We start from the raw sequence: 11,707 nt of genomic DNA, 5'->3' as shown, positions 1-11,707 counted from the left end.
GGGCCAGAAATGTGAACTTTGATGGCTTCTGTGGTAAGAAGGCTATACCGACCAATTTGAGGAGAGCCATTTTAGATGCATTTGGGAAGCAGTATAAATATGTAAAAAAACACAATAAATGGACTATTACGGCATCTGAAGACTGGGCTGGAGTGACTGAAACTGATGAAAGCGTGACATTTTTAAATAAAAACAATTTATTGTTTAATTATGTTGGGGGGTGCAACGCAGTAGTGTTCAGGTGGAGTAGTTTGGGTGTGCTCATTTTTTAAGCAACCTTGCTATTGATTTCATGCAATTTCACTGATGCCACTGTTTTAATACTTGTTTTCATCCGTTTTGCAAATTCTGAAGGTTTTTCAATGTCAACACCTTGCTCATGTAGAAATGACACCCAGTGATACAGATCATGTAGCTCTTGCATGCATGCACATTATTTTGATCAAACACATACAGTATGCGTTTCATCCAGTATGTGTAGAGTGCACATGCGCAGCCATTGAATGGAACACTTATGCGTTCCATACAGTATACATAGCAGCACAGTGTTTAGTTTATGGATGTAATTCTTGCTTATCTTACAGGTGAAATTATACAAGAAACAGTCGGGATTTTAGTGGAGGAAAATATTATTATTTGTCCCAAGTCTTTGTTATTTCAGTTATTGTATAAAGCAATAAATATTTTCATAAATCTTGCACCGATATACAGTTTAATACATGTTTCTCTAATTTCCTTTAATAAATATGTCATCATTTATAAAGACTGACTGTGTCTGGTATCTGAAATTTCCTAGCATTGAAAAAGTGTATAGGAATAAGGGATGGGTTCGATTACACAGAAAAGTATAAAACGTGCATTACTGTAGCAATAGCCTCAGAATACTGTGCATTTGCTTACTATTTCAAGACCAAGGTGGATTCCATTCGTCAAGACATCCCCTCTGTATCCTCCTCACATTCTACACCTCTTCCTAACACTCCTTCTGCTTTCTTTGACTCGTTTTCCTCTATCACAGAGGATGTATTGCTGTTGATCTCCTCTTCTCCCTCTACCACTTGCCCTCTTGACCCCATTACCTCATCAAACCTCTTGCTCCTACTATTCCTTCACTCACACATATTTTCAACTCCTCCCTCTTCTCTGAAACCTTTCTCTCCTCGTTCAAACACGCAACAGTTATACCCTGTGGCAGGATGCCCTTGTGGTAGGGTCAGTTAGAGTCCAAAATGTATGTTTTAGGGTTTAACCTTCAGTGTTTTATTCTCCATATCACAACAAATCATAGGCACACTGTCCCTTTAAGGTTAAGCAAATCATAAAACAAAAACCTACTCCTTTTTTGGAGACTAACTACCCAACAATTTCTGACTAACACACTGACTGGCTAGTCCAGTTTCCAGCTTTAAACAATACACTTGTATGGAAAAATTTAATATTAAGTCCTAATCTGTGGTTGTTGAAACTGTCCCAAGAGAGTCCAGGAAATCCCTCTGGATACTGCAACACTGACAGGACAGCTCTGCTCCCTCAACAGTCTATGGAACACCGGATCCTTGAAGGCAAGTCCTGCGTCCAGCAGGCTTGTTCGCTCTTGTGGCAATTCTCTTCCTGGGTCTGGTCCCAGATGGTCCCAGCAGACCCTGCTTCCTGCAGGCCTCGGGAACCGGACCAACCAACATCCTTCCTGGTTGGGGAAAGTTTCTCTCTGGCAGGCTGCTTGCCTTTTACACCACTTTTAAATTAGGAGTTCATCTTTCATTAAATAGCTGCACCAGCTAAACCCTCCAGGGGAGTTTAACCGCCTGCATGCTGGAAAGCACATAGGAAAAAAGGGCAAAAAAGCCCAAAAAGTCACCGCACCACTTCAAGGAGAGCAAAGATGGTGAAAAATAAACGAATTTATTGAGAACAAAAAATGGAGAAAATCACACTGACCTGTTTCGCCTAAGAAAGGCTTTATCAAAGTGGAAAGCACATACACTGCACCTCTCTCTGGTTTACAAAGACAATGACTCTGTCACAACCCCTACTCATAAACAGTAAGCTTGACCATACCTGTCTCATTATCATCCTGTCTCCCCCCTGCCTATTGCCTCTAAACTCCTTGAGCACCTTGTATTCTCTCGCTTGCTCCATTTTCTCACCATCTATTCTTTCCTAGATCCTCTACAATTTGGCTTCCACACTGCTCATTTTACAGAAACAGCCCTCACTAAAATAACTAATGACCTCCATGCTGCACAAGACAATGGTTATTACACTCTGCTTATATTACTCAACCTCTCTGCAGTATTTGATACTGTGGACCACCCTCTTCTCCTTCACATTATCCATACTCTTGGTATCCGTAGCAGGGCTCTATCCTGGATTTCCTCTAACCTCTCCCATCGTACTTTCAGTGTCTCGTTTGCTAACACCTCCTCCTCCTCTGTTGATCTCTCGGTGGGCGTACCTCAGAGATCTGTCCGGGGACACTTTTCTCTTTACACACTCTCTATAGGTGACCTTATCACATCTCTTGGGTTCAAATATCACCTCTATGCTGATGACACACAAATTAAACTTTTCAACCCCTGATCTTACACCTGCTGTACAGACCAAAGTCTCTGAATGTCTCTTTACCATATCATCCTGGATGGCACTCTGCTGACTCAAACTTAAAGCAGCAAAATGTGAAAAATCCTATATGGTTAAAAAAAAAATCAGTTCTGTAATATTAGATAATACTGTCTGCATTTATTATTTTTTTTAACTCCTGATGCCATTTTTAATTTTTTTTTTAATGTACTGATCATTTTTTGGTTGCTACAGCAACCATTTAGAAAGTCATATCCACAGCCTCTTTTGAAACACACGCCTTTTTGAGCTCTGCACTTTGGCAACAAATTATCACAAGTAGATCTGTGCTGTGTTCCAAACAGCAGACTGTCTGTTAGGACGGGGCCATGGTAAAAAATACGGCGCTGAGCCGCGCTGAGCCAGGAAACTTACCTCCTGCATGTGTGGGGCTTTGGTAGATGCTGCGCGTGGAATTGCAGTCGACAGATTCATTTAATTTTTCGCGCTGAGGGAAGCAGAGGGCCGATCATGTGACCGGCAAAAGCCAATGGCACTCCGTGACGTCGGCGCGGTGACGTGGCGCGCTAGCCCCGCCTCCCACCTCACAAGCGCGCTCGCTAACGCTCATGCCAGGACACAAAAAAGCTCCTGCTTGAGCAGGAGAGCATGAGCGTCAGCGCAGCTCAGAGCCGTAGTTTTTACCATGGCCCCGGCCTTACTCTTGAAGCTGTAACAATAATGTGTTACACTTAGTAATATAATGTTACATATCACCTGCAACATATCACAGACTGCAGCACAATGTTAGAAAGCGGCCATTTCGTTAGGCACACAATCGGGATTTTTATAGTTTTATAACAAGAGCGCCAAATGATTGTCAGCTTAGGTAAGAATGTAAAAGTATGCATTGTCACATGCTTTACATATAAAAATAAGAAGAAAAAGGGGAAATGCAGTATTGTAAGAGACATGTGCAGGTACAACCAGGGAGACAGATGTGGGAGACATTAAACCATGGCTTTATTTAGCCCATCACTTTAAACAATGCAGAAGAGACAAAAATAAATAAATAAACAGTCCTTTGTAAGGGCTAAATCACTTCCCCAGTCCCTATCTGCAGGGCTGGGAGGACAAGCCTCTTACCAACATATCACCCCAAAGTCTAAAGAGGTACCTGTAAGCAGGCGCTCTTTGTGTCAGTCTCTGAGTCTGGATTGGTGTCCGTTGAGGGGCCAGCCTCTGGCGAGTTCCAGGGTCCACTGTGCCCTGAAATAGAGGTCTGGGTCCCGGTGTCTTGATGTCAGCACACAGTCCGTCTGTGTGCTCAAGACAATCATCTCCTTTAGCAGCACAGTTGTGACAGTGCCCAGGAGTCTCTCTCTTGCAGTTTTCAGCAGGAGGCTTTTTAACTTGTCTGATTATCCAGGTGGAGACTGGTTAATTGACTTTGGCTGTATTTAACCAGCTCCCTACTGGATTACTCAGACCACTAGAGGCTTATATTGAAGCCTCATTGAGACAGGGTTAAGTCCCTGTTACAATGTCATAGATGACGCCTCTCATACTTCCTCCGAAGCCTGGTCCCAGGGCTGCCAACAGATATCTTGGGACCCAGGACAATTTAAAGGAGCAGGCCCCTCTCCTTAACCCCCCCCCCCCCAGAGCAATGGAGGACCCTGGGGGGGGGGGGGGGGAGAATGAGATATGGGCCTGGGAGGGTTGGGTGGGGGAAGGAAGGAAGGAGATAAGGGCCTGGAGGTTAATTAAGGACCTAGGGCAGGGGAGGAGAAAGGTGGGATTTTGAGATGGAGGGGGTATGAGGAGCGGGAGAAAGAAGGGGGGGGTGAGAGAGGGGATGGAGAGAGAGATAGGAAAGAGAGAGACAGGGGAGGTAAGAGAGAGGAGGGGGAGAGCAAAATGGGGAGAGAGGTAGAGGGGATAGAGAGTGGGGGGGAGAGAGAGTGGAAGTGGGGGAGACAGAGTGGAAGGAAGGGAGGAGAGGGACGGGAGAGAGGGGGAGGGTGGAGAGAGGGAGGGCAGAGAGAGGTTGGGTGGGGGGATAGAGAAGGGGTAAGAGAGAGAGAGAGGAATGAAAGTGAGAGAGAAGGGGATAGAGAGAGATGGGGGAGAGAGAGGGTTGGAGAAGAGCGGAAGAGGGGGTGAGCGAGAGGGGGATGAGAGGGGGATAGGGGAGAGAGACAGAGGGATGGGGAGAGAGACTGAAGGAGGGGGAGAGAGACTGAAGGAGAGGGAGAGAGACGAGAGAAACAGAGTGGGGGAGAGAGAGAGACAGAGGAGGGAGGAGGTGAGGAGCCTACCAGCTGCCCTGGAGGATTTGGGGGCCTGCTAGAGGCCTGCAGAGCTGCCTGCTGGAGGGTGCCCACTCAGGTGCCTGTCAGGGGAGCCTCCCTTCCACCAGCTTACAGCATGCTACCTCAGACAGGCACCTCCAAGGACACCTTCCAGCATGCCCCCTCTGACAACACATTCCAGCAGGAGTCCTAGCTCTGCCTCCCCCCCCACACACACACGTTCAATGGTTCCTTCTTTTTCCCTTTTTGTAATTGTGAAGTGCTTTGAGTCCCATTGAGAGAAAAGCGCTACATAAATAAAGTTATTATTAAAACCTCTCCCTCACTACCCCACATCTCTGGAATGTCCTTCCCGTCAATATCCAACTAGCACCCTCTTTATCTACTTTTAAGACCCATATTAAAACACACTTCTTTAACATACATATAGGTAGTCCCGTGGCTAATACTATACATCTCATACATCGAGCATGACCTCTTGCAGACACATTTACCAGAACACCTTCCTACTCTCTCTGTACGTTCTTCCTACTTACCACTTAGATTGTAAGCTCTTCAGAGCAGGGACTCCTTTTTCCTAACCTTACTTTTAGGTCTCAGGCACTTATTCCAATTATGTGTTATATTATTATGTGTTATATTCTCATGTGACGTGTATTACTACTGTGAAGCGCTATGTACATAGTTGGCGCTATATAAATGTGGAACAGCAGAAATGCACAAACAAAGTTGTCATTCTAACCATGCATGTACAACAGGATCGACAGAGACTCTGGGTATTGTCCAGACACACTAATCTTTATCAGTAAAATGGACATTGCTCAGTGTTAAATAGACACTAATTAGTATAAGCAAATAAACGTCATCCGTAGACGCCCTGCATGTGGAGATTACCGGAAGACTGTTCTTCTCCTCTCGGTCCGAAGCAAGATACAAACTGAGAATCAGCGTAGCTGGAACAGCTGTACTCTTCACTTTACTCAAACATGTGAGTAGTTCTTTCCTGGGGATCGCTCTGCTGGCCTTCTTTATGGCGTGCGGCAGGTTTATTTACTTATACTTAGTAGTGTCTATTTAACACTGAGCAATGTCCGTTTTACTGATCTAGATCCGTGTGTTTGGACCCAGATTCTCCTCGTCGATCCTGTTAGATTCTCCTTGTCGATCCTGTTACACATGCATGGTTAGAATGACAACATGGTTGCATTGCTGCTGTTCCACCTGTGATTGTCAGCATATTTTGTATAAGAGTTAGGTTTCTATCTTCTTTAATTGAACCATCACACTTGTTGCTGAATTCATCTGTATTTATACACTTTAGTGCACATTTATTGCATTTTTGTACCCGGCTACGCCTTTAACATTTATCTTGAGCGGGTCCAAGTGACTTCCCCTCGTGATTAATGATCTCCCTATATATTCCATACATGCATTTAGCATAATGGTATAATTGTTGCTGTTATTGGGTGATTTTTTGAGCATACCCTTGGGTGCCCTAGTTGTTTGTGGGATTTTCCTTGCCTAGTCTATTAGGTTATCTTTGTTGTTACCATTTTGATTGCTCCCCGAGGTGCACCTCATCATATATTGTATTTCTAGTGTGTATTTATTATGGGTTCTAGTGCAGACCACTTCTCCCCTTTTTCATAAATAAAGCTATACATACATACATACATACAATAAAGATATAGATACATACATCAATAAAGATATCATGCATACATACTGTACGTACATTGAATTTAGGTTAAAGACACATTAGCACTGCCTAGTGTTACTGCAAAGTACAACGGCAGCCAAAAAAACACCATTTGTCCCTGGCGGGAGGAAGAGCCGCGTGTACGTGAGAGGGAAGCGGGGGCGGGCGTGAGACTGCGCGAGTCTGGGGTCTCGCCAGCGGACGCAGGAGCAGGTAGGCGAGCCATGCGCCTGCGTGTGGCGGCGTGCGGCACCTGGATCCTGACACAAGGTGGGCAGCAAACGGGAGAATCGTTGGATGAACCAGGTTCAGGGCAGGAAGCAAACAGAAGAACCGTCAGATGGACCAGGGTCCTGGCAACAGCAGACAGAAGGTAATCAGAGGAAAGCCGGGATCAGGAACCAGGGAGATAAAGTACAGTATATGTAAATGCAGGTAAAGCAGCAAGGGAGCAACACAACCTCACTCCAGCAAGCAAAGCTGATGTGAAGCAAAGAGTTTTGGGAAAGGTTCCTTCTTGTAGACCATGGAGGTCATGTGTTGCAGACAGCACAGCTGAGTGCTAAAGAGATTCTTAGAAGGAAGCAGTTCCTGTATGTGGCTCCTGGCACATGGCATGTTTCTCCTAATACTATCAGATGGGGGGGTGAGTATTGAGAATAATTTCTACAGACCTTTTCCAATGGACTCCCTAAAAGCAGTAGAGTGCTAATTAATGCAACACTACTCACAACTTTACACAAATTATGGGACTTGGTTATAAAAAAAGGGGGGGGCTCACTACTGTACATCCGAGTCAAATACAGTATGCTGCCTTTCTTCCAGAACCATCTATTCAAACCGGGATGTGCTGTGGGAGATTATGCTTGGTGGATGAATAAGGGCTTCCTGAGAGTGAGAGATATGATGATCTCACAGACACTAATGTGATTTTTTACTTGTTTTCATCTGTTGTTTTGTTAATGTTAAAGGATATATATACTGGGTAGATCCTCATTTGGTGTATGCCTAGTCACTTGAGAAAGACCTATTGGTCGAAACGTTGTGTGGCACAATAAATTTACTTTTTTAGAAAACCGTTGAGCGCTGGATCCTTCTTTCCTTATCAGTCCCGGCAGGGTGCGACAGCATACTTCCCTCACTTGTGCTCTCTCTGCTAAATTTAGGCGTGCCTCTTCCTTAGTGCAGAAGGGGAGGGCACACGGTCTGCACCTGGATTGGGCAACACACAGACCCTGTCACACCTCCACTCCTGCCACTCAAGGAAGTTGCAGAAGGGGGGTAAACCCAAGATGGGCCTGACACTGCCTGGACCTACCAGGACTTACATCCAGGGAGGGCAGATGTATAGCCAGAACCAGCCATGGCTACACTAAGATCAAATCCTTTGAACTCCTAAAGGAACAGAATCAGATCCCCGAGGATAGGGATTTACTCCCCAAATCTGAGATGACATATGGAAACCAATAACCTCAATATTCAGTAATACCATTATCAAAGAGAATAGTTACAAAATCTTATATCGTTGGTACGTAACCCCTGAAGAATTTAATACAATTTATGGTCAAACCTCATCAAAGTGCTTTTGCGGATGGGACCATAGACGTACAATGCTGCATACTGTAGTGCCGACGAGTATTCTAAAACAAATCTGGGGCAATCACCAACAAGACCCAGGTACATGCTGGGTACATGCTGGGTACATGCTGCAACATTTCAGTGACATGTCTGCAGACAGACTAATGGCCCATCGGATTAACAGCGGGGGTCCCTGGCAGTCCCATTCAAACTGAATGGGACTGCCAGGGACCCCTGCTGTGTTAATCCGATGGCCCATTAGTCTCTGCAGAAATGTCACTGAAATGTTGCAGCATGTACCCAGCATGTATCTGGATCTTGTTGGTGATAGCCCCAGATTTTCCAAGGCAAGTTTAAGGCAAGTTTTAAAATACTCGTTGGCGCACCTGTATATGATGGAGATGTCCAATAAGTGCTACACCAGGGGTGAGCAATTTTTTTATGCCGAGCCCCCCTTTTCATCCATAACATTTCTCGGGCCCCCCCTGCCTGATGTAATCAAAATCACATGAAAAAAAAAAAAAAACCCTTTATTAAACGGTATACAATATAAATCCAAATATGTCTAAATACTTACATATTTCAACAGCTCGCGCTTGCAAAATTAGGCTGTGTCCACGCTGCCGCTGAGACCGGTGACATCACCAACTCTCCAAGCATGAGCGCAGGGTGTCCTGCATAATTTTGCAAGCGTGGATCGGGGCTATTTGTGTGTGTTTGTGTGTGGTTGTGTGTGTGTATTGACTGCTGCTGAGCGCACTTCAAAGTCAATTTTGTTTGTCTCCCCAAGCGCCAAGCTTAGGAGAGCGTACGTGCACAAAGGCAATACTTTTGGGGGGCATTCATCCACCTCTTTGCTACCTCCCTTCCCTCCCTCCCCCCTTTTTTTCTTCCTTCCCTCCCTGCTCTTTGTCTTGCTAGCCCCAGTGTCATCCACACTCCTACCTACATTATTATTTATTTTTTTCCGTTTTCAATGTTGTGTGTTCACAGTTTTTTTACATTATTTCTGTACATTCATAGTATGACTGATATAGTGGCAGCCGACCCTTTCACTTGCAGAGCATCGCAGCGGAGCAGGTTGCCAGCGGAGGAGAGCAGGAGCACAGCGCTGTTGCAGGGCAGACACCGGGAGGGGCGTTTGACTTCACCGTGCTCGGGCGTGCTCCTCCCCGTACCTCCGAAGCCCCTGCGCATGCGCTCACACACCATCACGTGGCCGTCACCTGCACTATCCTGTTCAGCCACCCGCACACATCTTCGGCTGCCCGCCCGTGCACATCTTCTTGGCCGCCCCTCGCGCACAGCTTTTCTGTCATCCTGTGCACAGCGTCTGCCGGCCCGCACACCCAGTTTTTGCCGCACGCCGCCTGCGCCCCCCTAATCTTGCGTCTTATTGCCCCCCCAGTTTGCGCACCACTGCATTACAACACACACTCTCTATCAATCCCCACACACACACACTCAATCCCCCCACACACACACTCAATCCCCCCCACACACACACACTCAATCCCTACACACGCACACACAATCCCCACACAAACACACACACACTCAATTCCCACACACACTCAATCCCCACATACACACACACTTAATCCCCCCCCACACACACACACACTCAATCCCCACACACACTCAAATCACCACACACACACTCAAATCACCACACACACACTCAATCCCCCACACACACACTCAATCCCACACACACACTCAATCCCCACACACACACTCAATCCCCCCACACACACAAATCCCCCCCCACACACACACACAAATCACCACACACCCACACACACTCAATCCCCATATACACACACACTCAATCCCCCCCACACACACAACCCCCTCCCACACACACACACACTCAATCCCCCCCCACACACACTCAACCCCTCCCCCCACACACACACTAAATCCCCCCACACACACTCAATCCCCCCACACACACTCAATCACCACACACACACACACTAAAATCACCACACACACACACACACTCAAATCACCACACACACACTCAATCCCCACACACACACAATCAGTCACACAATTTCACCTGGGGGGGGGGTGGCGACATGCTCTGATCCCCCAACCCCCCATGCTGCGGAAAACTGGTGCGGGAAGCAGACAGGAAGAGAAGGAGGGGCTGTCTGTGTGCAGAGAGAAGCCCCGCCCCCTCCGCAAGACACAGACACATAGGCCTCGTTCAGGGTCCAGGCTTCGGAGGGAGGGCGTGCTGCCATGCGAGCTGCCGTGGGACACAAAGTATTCAAATTGAATACTGGTTGTCAGGGTAGCAGCTGCCCTGTCTCCGAAGCCCGGAGTTGACGCTGGCTACAGTTTCAATAAACGAAAAAATCGTTTTTTGAAGCTGCAGCAGCGTCACAGGGACCTCGGCAGCCAATGAAATCATTCTTGAGAATGATTTCAAGACTGCAGCCTCGATCCCTAACCTCACGTCTGTAGCCCCGCCCCCTCCTCAACTGCTGAAAAAGTCTGCTGGGAGGATGAACACACATCGCCCAGCAGACTGAAACGCCCGCCCTCCAACTCCTGCCTCTGGCACCCTGAACGAGGCCTAAGAAGCAGCAGCACGGAGCTTCTGGCCGCCCGTACACAGCTCTGCCCGCCCCAAGGTTTCCCATCAAGCAGCCCGCGCCCCCCCTACATAATCTTGGGCCCCCCAAGGGGGCGCGCCCCACAGTTTGCGCACCGCTGATCACAAGTATTCAGGCTTATGAATACGATATTGGGTTTATCAATTTGTACTAGCCCCCGGGTAACCGTCTTGAATAGGCCACTTCAGAACATTTCCTATAGAGAACGCAAGGTCATCACACACATTTTGGCAGCAGCTCTATTGTGACCTCGTGGAAGGGCACGGCTCCAGTCACGGCTAAAATTGTCAATAAAGTTTGGCAAATGTGCTATGAAAAATTGACGGCATTTCTCAATGATACAGTGGAAAAATGTATGAATATTTGGGATCCATGGGTTATGTAAGATGGGAGGCACTACATTTTACCCTATAACCACAATCCTATAAAGACACCCTATGTTCCTCTGACCCCCTCTAACAATCCAATCAAATTCAACTCACTTAATAACCAGCCGATGTGCACATAATGCCGTGGTACAAAATGATATTGGGAGCCTGGACCAGAACAAACAAAGGCCACTCCAAAATACTACTCCACATATCATACTAGGAATTTCAAAGGGCCCCCAGACTGGCGTCGCCTATCGTTACTGCAGAGTACTACGACCGCCGCTAAACTCCATTTTTGCAAATGCAGCCTAGTAGCGGAAGCAAAATCTAAATAAATACAGAGTAAATGCCGGGGATTTACCCTTTTGCTTTGTGAGGAACCGTCTGGACCCATCTGTATGTTATACTGTTACTATGTACCTCTCCCAACCTCCCCTCTCCCTCTTTTTTTCCTGTACTACGCATCCCTGATTTTTTTTCTTACCCCTTTATCCTATACATAAAATAAAATACAATTCTAAGTGGGGGGGTGGGGAATATATCATGCAATACATGTGT

This window comes from Ascaphus truei, chromosome 1, assembly GCF_040206685.1.
Source record: "Ascaphus truei isolate aAscTru1 chromosome 1, aAscTru1.hap1, whole genome shotgun sequence".
NCBI classification, from domain to species: Eukaryota; Metazoa; Chordata; class Amphibia; order Anura; family Ascaphidae; genus Ascaphus; species Ascaphus truei.
The sequence above is the reverse complement of the archived record's forward strand: the minus strand, read 5'-3'. Positions refer to the sequence as shown.